Genomic DNA, 11,649 nt, shown 5'->3' on the forward strand with positions numbered 1-11,649 from the left:
CACTCAGGGAAGGGGCAGTGCTCAGAGACACCCACATGGGCTAAGGGGCACCAGCACTGGCCTCAGATGTTTGCTGCGATTTCTAGCGTCAACATGATTTGTCAATAACAGCAACAGGGACAGGAAGATGGTACAGGCATTAGACACTTGCTTTGCATCTGGCTGACCCAGGGTCAGTCACTGTCACCAAGCATGGTTCCCTAAGCACTCTACCAGGAAGCAATCCTGAGCAGCTAGGAATAGCTCTGAGCACTGCGCCAGTCACTATCCACCGCCCCCCCCCCCCCGTAAATCAATAAAGTAAAATTATAGAAGTGGTTGAATTGTATTATTCTGAGATTCACGAGGACTTTATTACAGTTATTGACTGAAAAGGGTGAGCCCTAGAATCATGTGTGTGTGTGTGTGTGTGTGTGTGTGTGTGTGTGTGAGAGAGAGAGAGAGAGAGAGAGAGAGAGTGTGTGTGTGTGTGTGGTGCGTGTGTGGTGCTGGGGTGTGAACTCCAAGCCTCATACCAGCGAGCCCTGAGTTCTGCTTCTGAGCCCATCACAACTTGCCTGTTAACTTTCGTGCTGTTGTTTTCTTTCCTTCCTTCCTTCCTTCCTTCCTTCCTTCCTTCCTTCCTTCCTTCCTTCCTTTGTGGTGAGGGGGCGTACACCCAGCGATGCTCAGGGCTTTCTCCTGGCTCTGCACTCAGGAATCCCTCCTGGCGGTGCTCATCCCTTATGGAAGGAATGCCAGTTCTGCCACGTGGCAGGCAAGTGTCCTACTCACTGTACTATCACTCCAGTCCAATTCTTCAGGCAGTTTGAAATCTTGAATCAGTGGTAAAAAATAGTTTCAGGGGCTGGAGCAATAGCACAGCAGGTAGGGCGTTTGCCTTGCACGCGGCTGACCTGGGTTTGATTCCCAGCATCCCATATGGTCCCCTGAGCACCACCAGGGGTAACTACTAAATGTAGAGCCAGGAGTAACCCCTGTGCATTGCTGGGTGTGACTCAAAAAGCAAAAAAAATAAATTTCAAATGTCTCACTGACTTGGTTTTACACTGAATAGTTGAAGAACTTTTCTTCACCCCCAGGTTGTCTTCCCCATTGTTCTGTTGGGGATGGTCTGATGGGAGGCTGAATATCAGGGAGTTGGGGGGGTTGACTTCTGGGACCTGAGCAGGGTACCCATGTGCCCTGGCCAGCTTCCAGAGGACCCTCTGGCTCTGGCCCCAGGCACTGCTCTGCTCCAGCCTCTGCTCCAGCGCCATAGCTCTGAGTCTGGCCTCCTACCTGTCTTAGTATGTTTTTTTGGGGAAATCATACTCGGTAGTGCTCTGGGGGCTATTCCCGGCTCTGTGCTCAGGAGTGACCCCTGGCAGTGCTTAGGGCACCAGGTCTGGTGCTGGGAACCAAACAGGTCAGTTGCATGCATGCAAGGCAAAGAAGTGCCTTAGTCCCCGTACGAGCTCTCCAGAACCTCCAAGGTTCTCTTTAGAACGGTTGGGATTCCTGGGGTTCCCCCGAAGCAGCCAGGAGTGACTCCCCACTCCCAGGACCTTAATCAGGTCATAAAAGCATAGAGCTGCTGTTGCAGGTAAGAGTCGTGAGTTCTGGTTCTGGAGATCAGGAGGATTCGGGGTCCCCTTCTCCCTTCTCCCGGGGGGTCTTGACCTGCCTGATTCTGTCCTCTCCAGCATCTCCAAGGCCCTGCTGCATGTGGGCAGAAAACAGGGAGACACACAGTTACTCGGATGCTGGGGGGCCCCTTGACTCCCAGAAGCCAAGCAAGCCAGGAAAAGCAGTATGCAAAGGGGGCCCCCGGGGAGTGGCCAGACCCGCAGGGAAATGCCCTATTTGCCTGGGTGAGCCTGGGTGGGCGGCCCACCTGCAGCTCTGGGCGCACCCCCAGATCCACGTGGTGGCAGAGGCAGCGGTCATCAGCGAGACGGGCTGCCAGGCTGCATAAACATTTGCCTTTTAGGATTTGGCAGCTGCCCTCTGTTCCCTGGACACCCGGGGGGAGGGCATGATTACTGGGGCACTGAGCAGGAATGCCTCCAATATTCCCCACACCCCGTACCACTCCTGCCTCTGCTGCAGGCTTAGTGGGACCAGGACTGAGTCTGGCTCAGAAGCCCACCCCCTCTCTCGCAGCGTTCCCTGCTCTTTCTCTGCCCACCCCTGGGGCCTTGGTGCCCACCGTCGGGTCAGCTTGAACCTCCACGGCCAGGGGCACATGCGTGTGGGGAGAGCAAATGCGGAGAGTAGGAACAAGCCCTCTTGGCCCTGGCTCTGGATGACACTCGGGGTTCCCGAGCATGTCCCGCCCTTTTGTCTCTCTCACGCCCCCCCACCAAATCCATTCTCTCCTGGTGCTTTCTGGAGCCACTTCCTCATAACTGGGGACCCTCACTTCCTGTCTCAGCACCTAACTCTTCCCAGGATGGAGGCACCTCTGTCAGCAGGGCTGCCCGGTCACTGATGTGCCTCACTCCCAAGTGCAGTGACCTGGTTTCCTTCCTGGACTGGGCAGCAGAGGTGGACAAAGGGATGATGGCTGAGACACCCGGAGTTCTGAAAGCATGTCCTCTGGGGTCTGCAGAGGTTGGGATGCCCTCGAGGGGTGTCCAGGACACGGGGTCTGCTGTCACAGAGCTCAGTGGTCTTTCCATGGGCCCTGGAGTGGCACCTCAGCCCTGGGGCAGGACCCTTCACTGGTGTCAGGTGGGACTGCACCTTCCTGTCCTACCTGGCTCCCCGCTGGGCTGTGAGGGGCAGTGAGGGCTCCCTCCAGGCGGGCCAGCAATCCTCTGGGTGCATTTGGAAGTCCGTGCTGCCCCGCTGCGGCCTGTTCCCTCCATGCCTGTGGCTGAATGGCCCTGTCCCCTTCCCCTTCATCTCTCTCCACTTGTCCAAACTTTGTCCCGGAACTGGGATGAGCTCAGTGGGAGGACTTGGGAGTATGAGGCCTTGAGTTCAGGCCCCGACACTGACCCCAGAGGCGGCTGCTCTACTCTGTGGGCTTCCTGTGGACACAGCCACGGGGGCTGTCTCAGCACAGTGCAGACAAGCACCTTCTGGCTCTGTCACTGGAGTGTGCGGCCACCACCAGGTGTGCAAACCTCAGGGAGCTCCTGTTCTCACACATCTGGTGAACAGGGTGCAAGACCACGGCCAAGTGGAGGCTTCCCAGGCATTGCAAAAACACCCTCAACTTGGAAAGTGTCTCCAGCGGGGAGAGCGCTTGCCTTGCACGCGGCTGACCTGGGTTCGATTTCCAGCATCCCATATGGTCCCTCTGAGCGCTTCCAGGAGTAATTCCTGAGTGAAAAGCCAGGAATAACCTCTGAGTATAGCTGGGTATGGCCCAACACCCAAATCCTTCCCACCACCCAAACAAACAAACAAATGAACAAACAAAAAGACCCCCCAAAATCCCCAAGCCCAACATCCCCAGCCAGAATAGACCTGGGTGCAGGGCTGTGGAAATGTAAAGAAAAGACTGGGGCAGGGAGATAACTCAAGGGGAGACAGCTCAGAGGAGCCCCCAGCTGTGATCTGACACCCCTGGGAACAAGCCCCGAGCACTGAGCTGGGAGCAGGTCCTGAACACTGCTAAGAGTGGTCCAAAACAAAACTTAAAACACTGTTAAAAACAAACAAAAACCCTCTTTTTTCTTTCTAAGATTCAAATCAACCCTCCCCTGAGTCCCCAGATCAAAGATTTTTTTTTCCCTGATTTGGGGGCCACACTGATAGTGCTTGGGGACTAGTCCTGTTTCTGCTCTGGTGTTCCTCCTGGTGGTGCTCCGGGGACCATGCAATGCCAGGTGGGTCTGGGGTCTCCTAACCGCCGGCCCCCTGTGCTAAACCTCTGGGGCTCATGGCTGGCCTCAGTTCTCTCGCTGCCGCCTTTCGCTCTGGGTTCTAATTCTTCCCAAACCCATCTCCATCCCTCTATGAGGCAGTGGGCTTCCTGAAACCAAGCCTCATCTTGAATTAACTCCTGCCTGCTCCCTGGCATGGGATCTTTTGTGCCGGAAGTGCCACCTAAGTGCACAGCGTAAGAATTCAAGGGTGCTTGTCGGCGTTCGTGACCTTTCCCTGCCCACTTGCGCTTCCTTGCAGCTTAAATGGGTCACGGAACTTCCTCCATGCCCAGGACCGGGCGCTTATCTGTGAAGACCTCAGACCTCTCCAAGCCTCCCTGGTCCCTCACCGCCCAATTCCTATCAACTCTTAGCTGAAATCTTGCCCCACCCTAGGGACTCATGGAACATTTGCATGTCCTGATTGCAAGCAGGATAGATGGGGTGGAGGAGGCCGCGCTGCCAGGAATATCTGGCAGACTAAGCCCAGCAGAGCAGAGATGGCCGATATGGAGGAGCCTGAGCCCCAGGAACCAGAACCTGGGGTGACCCCAGCCTGCACAGTGCTGAAGGGGGCAATTGCTGGATGTATGTGTATGCAGGAGTGTGTGTGTGTGTGTGTGTGTGTGTGCGTGCACAAGTGCGCGCGTGTGCATGAGGCTTTATAGATATTTCCTGGCTGTGAGTGGTGTGTGTGTGTATATGAGTATGTGGTGGTGGTATGTGTGCGTGAGATTTCCTTGTGAGAGTAATATTCATGTGAATGTGGAAATGTGGTGTTGTGTGTGTGGTATGTGTGGTTTATGGTATATATGTGTGTGTTTATGTGATTTGTGTCGTGTGTGTGGTAGGTGTGTGAGTATATACATGTGGTGTGTGTTGTATGTGTATGTGTGTGATATGTCTGTATACATGTATTTATGTGTGTATATATGGTATGTATATGTATGTGGTTATTGCATGTACATGAGGAATGTTTTTATGTACCTGTAGTATGTGTTGCATGTGTATGGCATGTGTGTCCATGTGTTTATGTGTGTTCATTTGATATATGTTGTATGTGTGTCCATGTAGTGTATGTGGTATGTGTGTCCATGTGGTACGTGTGTGTGATATGTGTGTACATGTGGTGTGTGTGTGTGTGATTTCCTATGTGATTACCTGTGGTGAGTCATTCATCAGGGAGGGGGAGGGGGGATGGAGCCCAGATCTGCCCCAGTCCTTCCTGCCTGAACCGCAGAGGCTGAATGCTGGTTTCCCAGCAGAGTTCAACACTGATGTTCCCAGGACTCTTTTCCCTGAACCATATCCCATATCCCGTACTCACAAATGGGTCCAGAGATATTTTTTGTGAGTGTGTGTGTGCTTTTATTTTGGTAATGGTGTTGGGGTGTGTGTGTGTGCAGAACACAGCAGTGCTCAGAGCTCACTTCTGGCAGGGGTTAGGGGACCATATGGGATGCCAGGAGTAGAACTGGGGTCATTCATACCAAGCAAGTGTTATCCCTGCTGTACTGCGGCTCTGGCCTGGCTTGTGGCCCAAAGGTTCTCAAGCAGCAGCTTTTCTGGAATCCCCTGAGCCCACCCCCTGCTGATTCCCAGCTCTGATCCATCCCTCATGCCCGGGGAAACCCCCACAAGGGTGCTAACCTCTGAGCAGGACTCCCTGGGTATGCCCTGGGGAAGAGGCAGCCTTGGACACAGAGGCTGGTCTCAGGCTTTGGGGTTGGGGCTGGTCTGGGGGGCGGGGCAGGCAGGGCTGAGGAGCTCTCAGGTGTCAGGGCACAGAACTGGCCCTCTGCCTTGGTGGTCCTTGGCTGAAGGAAATGGGGCACTTTGAAAGTGGAAAGAGGCTGCAGAGACAGGATAGCAGGAAGGGCATTTGCCTTGCATACTTCATACCGGGGCTCAATCCGTGGCACCCCATAAGGTCCCCCTAGCCTAGCAGGAGCAGGAGTGATCCTGAGCACGGAGCTAAGAGGAAGTCCTGAGCACCATTGGGTATGGCCCAAAACCCAGACAGAGGGATGGGGGTGGGGGAGGAGGGGAAGCAGAAAGTGCTGAGGTCAGGAAGCAGATAACTTCACATGCAGTGGCAGCAAGAGGCCCGAATCAGTCCTTTCATTTTCAAGAGGAACCCAGGGCACAGCTTGCTGGGGTTACCTCAGAGCTGGGGTGAAGTCAGGGGCAGCAGTGGGCGCGGTGGCTGAGGCCACCCCCGCAGTGTCCCGCGGCGCCCGCAAGGCAAGGGGCGACTTGCTGGTGCACCAGGTGCTCAGGAGGCGGTCCACTTGCTCGCGGCTGGAGACTGCGCGCAGGTGTGCCCGGCCGTCCAGGGGCTCGGGCAGGTCTCGGGGCTGGGCTGGCGGGTGGTCAGTGGGCCGGTGCAGGCCCCGCGCCCGCATCTCGCTATCCATGCTCTGGAAGAAGTGCAGCACGCAGCGGTGCGCCAGGTCCTGCGCATGCTCGCAGCACGTCTCGTCGAAGAGCTTTTGCTCCAGGTCCACGTAGTTGCTCCAGTATCTGTGCTGCAGGAAGACCGTCTGGTCGAAGCAGGGCCTCAGGCAGCGCGCCAGGAAGGCCAGGATAATGAGCAGCAGGGTGATGGTCCAGCCCATGGCCTGTGGGGAGGCAAGCAAGATGGGGTGGGGTGGGGGAACAAGTGGGCAGTGATTGAGTGTCCACGGTCTTTCCATTAGGGTTCCCGCCTGCCCTTCTGCAGATGGTTGCATCTGCCCATGGAACATCCCTCCTGTTAACCACCTGCACCCACCCTCCCGTCCATCCCTATCCTCCCATTCGTTCATCTAGTCAATCATCCCTCCCCGATCTGCCCATCATATTTCCTCTCTGGTCAGCTCTCCCCCAACCATTGTCTCAATACCATCGACCCAGCCCCTGACTGTCACCCCATCGCCCATTCCCAACCATGAACAAATTCCCCAACCAGCATCCCCTTCCCCACCATCATCCATCCCCCAAATGTCCTCTATCCGCAACCATCATCCCATCCCCAAACCATCACCCCATTTCCCAACAGTCACCCATCCCCCGACCAGTGTCCCATCCCCCAACATCCTCCATCCCCCAACCATCGCCCCGTTTCCAACCATCACCCCATCCCTCAACCATCACCCCATCCCTCAACCATCACCCCATTCCCCAATAATCACCCATGCCCTAACCATCACCCCATTCCCCAACCATCGCTGAATGGGCTGGAGCAAATGCCTTGCAGTGGGAGCCTAGGTCTGACCCCGGCATGCCCACCAGGTACACTGGGAGTGACCCCTGCACTGAGCTGTGAAGAGCCCCTGAGCACCTCCAGGGAGGTCCCCAACCAAAAACCAAAACCCAAATCCAAGCAAAATATCTCAGAGATGGTTAGAAAGCAGCAAATATCGAAAAAGTTCTACCTTTCCCCGTTTCTGCCTCGAGTCAGGTTGTAGTAAATTCTCCCGGAAATTCTTACTGAAGCAGAATCTCGTGGGGCGGAAGGGTGGTCAGGGCACTTGCCTTGCACGTGGCTAACTTGACTCTGAACTTTAGCACCACCTCTAGTCCCCTGAGCACCACCAAGGGTTGCTCCTGAGCACAGAGTGAGGAATGGTCCCAGCACACTGCCAGGCATGACCCTAAACACCCACTACTCTGCAAGCAAAAGAGAAACCACTCCACTAGTTTCTCTGGTGCATTTGCCTTCGCAGTTTCTGCCCTTCAAAACCCAGAGCTGCTCTCTTTGGTCTCGTCTGTTCTCTGAAGGCGCCACTCTTTGTTGAAGATACTACAGAAGCCAGAATTTCAAGTCATTGCTTTTTTTTTCTTTCTGGGTCACACCCAGCAATGCACAGGGGTTACTCCTGGCTCTGCACCCAGGAATTATTCCTGGTGGTGCTCGGGGGACCATATGGGATGCTGGTAATCGAACCTGGGTTGGCCGCATGCAAGGCAAACGCCCTACCCGCTGTGCTATCACTCCAGCCCCAAGTCATTGCTTTTAATGGCATTCTTTGCTTTAGGTTTCTATTGCATGATTTTCCTCTTGTTAATCTTTTAATTAGAGCCTCAGCTGAAAGCCTGAGTTTTGCCTTTCCTGCACTCCTGCCCATCCATCCATCTACCCATCCACCCATCTGCCATCCATCCAACCAACCATGCCACACACACCCACCCACCCACACCGCCTCAATGTCCATTCACCTTTTCATCCAGCTTTTGGGTCATATGTATCTTCCCATCTGTGCATGCCCTGTCCTGTATTTTGATGGAGATAATGGACCCCAGTCTTTGCTCACTTTAGCAGCAGAAATATTGCCATGTCTAAGTGTCCCATGGACGGATCTACAAGGGGCATGGGAGTTCAGAGAAAGGAACCCCTAATCTGAACTTGGGTGCTCTGGAAACTGAGGTTCTGGCTGAGAGCTAAGGTGGCAGTCGCACAGGATACAGCCGGGGAGCAGCCATCTGGCGGAGGGTGAGGGCAACTCTGAAGAATCTGATGCTGGAGCTGATACTGTGTGGCCTCCCCTTCCTGCTCCCCTGAGTGATGGCCGCGAGCTGGCAGCCCTCCTGGCCCTCCCCAAACACAGAGCTGTGTTCCTGCAGTGTCCTGGGAGCATGGCTGAGGGGGTGGACACCTGATGTCGACATGCATGGCATAGAGCCCGCGCCTCCCACCCCCGTCCTGAACGGGAACCCCCCAGGACCCTCTCGTTCCTTGCCTGTGTGTCTCCAGCAGGAGGGTCCCCAGGACATCGCTGTCCCTGCTCAGTCCCCACACCCACCCAGGCCCAGGGAGGGCAGGCTGAATGACCTGTGACAGGCACCGCAGGTAGCGGGACACGGCCTTCCGGGCCGGGCTGTCCTTGACCAGCTCATCCTCCTTGCAGGGCACCTTGGCCAGGAAGAGCTGCACCTGGCTGGAGGTCATGTTGGCAAAGTCCAGAAACTTCACGGGGTCCACAGAGCAGCTGAAGGCACACACCAAGCACTTGCCGTCCAGGAGGGTCAGCAGGATCCAGACGAGCGGGGCGGCCAGCTCTCTCTGCAGCACGGAGGAGCACATATACCTGGCCAGAGAGGAGTGGGGAACTGAGGCCATGGGAGACCCAGCCCCAGGAGTGACCCTGGAGCACCGAGCTAGGAGCAGCACTGCCAAAATACCCAAACCAAAGTCACGAGACCACAGCTCTGAGGACAGCTACAGAGCTGGAGGTGGGGGCGGCATGGCCAGTGTTTCCCAGAGGCCGAGAGGTTCCACACTTGGGGTGTGTCAGGGAATGGATGCAGTGCCTGGAGCAATAGTACATCAGGGAGGGCACTTGCCTTGCACATTACTGACCCAGGTTCAATCCCCGGCACCCCATATGGTTCTCCGAGGCCTGCCAGGCAGGAGTGATCTCTGAGAACAGAGCCAAGAGCAAGCCCTGAGCACTAATGGGGTCCCCCCCACCAACAAACAAGCAGGGCCAGAGGGATAGTACAGAAGGTACGGTGCTTGCTTTGCATGCGGCAGACCGGGGTTGGATCCCCGGCACCCCATAAGATCTCCTGAGAACCACCAGGAGTGATCCCTGAACACAGTCGGGAGTCAGCCCTGTGCACTGCTGGGGTGGGCCCCCTCTCCCTCCATAAGAAGATGGCTGCAGTACCCACTGCAGAGTGTGGAGGGGACCTCGTGGTTTTAGGGCGATGACCTGGCCATGTTTGTGAGGGTGAGTAGGTGGGGGGAGCCCCTAATAAAGCTGCAGGGGTGGTGGTGTTGGGGGCTTGGGATGCACCTGGAAGAGCCCGTGCAGCTGGTGCAGGTGCAAACTAGGGCCCTGGGGTGCTGGGGGAGTGTGGGGTCGCACCTGATCATGCCGGGTCTTTCTGGCGGCGCCCCGCCGGCCGGCGCTACTCCTCCACCATGAGCACGGACTGCCGGTTGGCCAGGAGGCCACAGAGGAAGAGCGCCAGGGGCGGCGCCAGCTGCAGGCCTAGGCCATAGGCCGCGTTGTAGTGTGCCAGGCAGGGGCAGTGGACATCCAGGGAGGCGTAGAGCTTGACGGTGCCCGCGGCCAGCAGCAGGCAGACGCCGTTCATCACCGACTCCGAGCTGGCCTGGAAGTGCTGGAAGAGCAGGCGGAGCTTGTCCATGGCTGCGGGAGTCGGGGTCTGCAGGTGCCTCTGCCGGTCTTCCAGGAAGGGCCCGAGGTGCAGGAGGAGAAGCAGCGCCCAGCCCGGGTGCCCTAGGGCTGGCCAAGGCAGGTCCCCACCACGGCTGCCCAAAGCTGCTCCTCTCCGCTGGCCCTGTGTGGGACCCGGCTCAACCGCCAGCCAAAGCACCTCCAGGCAAATGGGCCCTTCCCGGTCCTGCAGGGGCAAGGGGTGGGGGAACAGGCAAATTCAGGGTGTGGCAAGGCCCAGGTGCTCACGAGTGGGCTTGCAGTCCCTGGCGTCGGTCAGCACCATCTGGTTCTGCTGAGTCCTGATTCCAGCATCTTCCAAACTGGAGGAGGTAGGAGCGGCTCCTGGATTAGAGGGTCTTGGGGAAGACATCAGACCCCCTGCCAGCAGTGGTCAGCGAAGGCCAGGGGCCAGGCCCAGGGGCCAGCACAGACGAAGACATGGAGGGGAGGCAGTGTTACTGGGGCCAGGTGCTCTGGGCTATGGGGTGGGGTGTATGTGTGTGTGTGCACGCATGTGTGTGTGCATGCGTGTGTGTGTGCGTATGTGTGTGTGTGTGTGTATGTGAATGAGTGTATGTGTGAGTGTGTGTATATAGTGTGTTTGTGAGTGTGTGGAGGGAGTTAGCATTCCCATGGCTGCTTGCAATTCTCACCTGTTTGGCTCCTGAGCACCACCAGGTGTGGCCCCAGGAGAAACAGCCGGACACGCTCTTCAACCTCATCCCTCCCTCTCTGTTTCTCTGTGGAGCAAGCGGCAGGCACCTGGGTTTTACTACTCTTCTGCCACTGTCACTGTCACTGTCACTGTTCTCCCGTTGTTCATCAATTTGCTCGAGCAGATCCAGTAACATCTCCATCGTGAGACTTGTTGTTACTGTGTTTTTTTCATGTCGAATACGTCACGGGTGGCTTTCCAGGCATTGCCATGCGGGCGAGATACTCTCAGTAGCTTGCCGGGCTCTCTGAGAGGGGTGGAGGACTTGAACTTGGGTTGGCCGGGTCGTCCCCATACAAGACAAACGCCCTGCCACTGTGCTATCATTCCAGCCCACCCTTCTGTATGTTACTCCATTCTGCAGTATTCTGTGTTCTTTGAGCCGGTTTGTGTATGGGAGGGGAGGGGGGACATTGGGACAGGAGTGACCTGTGTGAGGGGATGTGGTGAGGGAGCTGAAGGGAGCTGGGACACCCTCTAGGGCCTGCAGGCTGATGGGCCAAGAGGATGAGGGCATTCGACAGAAACCCTCCCAGGCCAGATCCCCTGTCCCAGGTTCCTCAGGAGGGCAGGGGCCCTGACAGGCGGGCTGTGGCCATCCAGAGATAATGGGAAAGATGAGGGGCTTTGCTCTCCTGAACACCACCTCAGCAGGGAAGGGGGCCCCTGAATGTGACCGAGGCCCGTGTCAGAGGGAGTCGGGCTGGCTGACATTGATGATTTTCCTTCTGCAGAGATGCCAAGTCGGGGTGATCTGGGTCCTCTTCTCTCCTATCTCTGCCCAGAGTCAGGAGACCTCTGAGGCCTTCCTTGGGGCTAGAGGCATTAGGAGTCTGGGGGAGAAGGCCCACTGGGAGGGGGCGTCCCAGCTCTGAGGCCCACTTGTGTGTGTGCCGGCTGTGCT

The 11,649-nt window shown here is 56.7% G+C and overlaps 1 pseudogene; it reads right to left on the reverse strand.

Moving 5' to 3' along the window:
* Positions 1-6,041: 6,041 nt before the first annotated feature.
* On the reverse strand, positions 6,042-9,998 carry LOC130029399 (calcium homeostasis modulator protein 3-like; annotated as a pseudogene).
* Positions 9,999-11,649: the final 1,651 nt, after the last annotated feature.

The sequence above is a fragment of the Sorex fumeus genome, unplaced genomic scaffold (genome assembly GCF_029834395.1).
Source record: "Sorex fumeus unplaced genomic scaffold, SorFum_2.1 ptg000043l, whole genome shotgun sequence".
Taxonomy (NCBI): Eukaryota; Metazoa; Chordata; class Mammalia; order Eulipotyphla; family Soricidae; genus Sorex; species Sorex fumeus.